This window comes from Myotis lucifugus, unplaced genomic scaffold (genome assembly GCF_000147115.1).
Source record: "Myotis lucifugus unplaced genomic scaffold, Myoluc2.0 scaffold_3, whole genome shotgun sequence".
NCBI lineage: Eukaryota > Metazoa > Chordata > Mammalia > Chiroptera > Vespertilionidae > Myotis > Myotis lucifugus.
The window spans coordinates 7,372,624-7,373,821 of record NW_005871051.1 but is presented as its reverse complement, the minus strand read 5'-3'; positions in this window follow the sequence as shown (position 1 = coordinate 7,373,821).

The following is a 1,198-nucleotide window of genomic DNA, read 5'->3' as shown; positions in this document are numbered from 1 at the left end:
TAAGGCAAACAATATTGGACTTGCCTTAAAAAATTAAATATGATTGCCATTTGACCCAGTGATTCCTCTTCTTATGAATACATCCTAGGTAACCACAAACCCCAATGAGAAAGAATATATGCACCTCTAAGTTCACAGGAGCGCAATTTACAATAGCTAAGATCTGGAAACAGCTCAAGTGCCATCTAGTAGATGAGTGGATAAAAAAGCTGGGGTACATTTACCCCATGGAATACTATGCGTCAGGTCCCTCCATACTGTCTCTTACTCTTTGAGACAGCATGGAGAGACCTGAAGAGTATTGTGCTAAGTGAAATTAGCTAGTCAGAGAAAGCCAAGTATCACATGATCTCACTCATGTGTGGAATCTAATGAACAGAATAAATTCATGAACAAAATAGATCCAGAGATATAGAAGCATAGAACAGACTGCAGAATCTCAGGGGAAGGTGTTGGGGGGGAGGGTGGGTGTGTAGGAGGAGATCAACCAAAGAACTTGTATGCATATAGGCATAACCTGTGGACACAGACAATAGGGTGATGAAGGCCTGGGGCAGCGGGAGGGAGGGTTTGGGGGGGACGGTAATGTTCTATAAAGGGTCACGGGGGGGAGGGGAGGTGGGCTATATGTAATACTTTCAATAATAAACATTTAATTCTTTTTTAATGTTCCTTAAAAAACAGTTTTAACTGAGGTAAGAAGATAACATCTGATTAGGTTGGTATTAATAAAATATGTAATATAATTGTTAAATATCATATATAAAATATAGTGGACAAACATAAATAATAATAAATATTAAAGTAATGTGTTATTAAAACTCTCCCACAAAGAAAACCTGTGGCTCAGAAAGATTGTTGTATTCAAACGTTTAAAGAGGAAGAAATACCAGCCTTATATTAAAACTTTTTAGAAAACAACGAAGGCATTCCTAATTTACTTTATGAGGTCAGCATATTTCTACATTAAAAACTTACAAGATAATTGCAAGAAAATCAAACTAAACACCAATATTTCTTATAAACATAGATACAAAATTCCTAACAAAATGTAATAGAATCTAGCAGTGTATAAAATGGTTATTATATGATGACTTTTTGGGTTTATCTCAGACAAGGAAGATTTTTTAAATTTAAAATCAATCATTATAATTCACCATGGTGACAGAATAGAGGGAAATAATCATATTTTACCTCA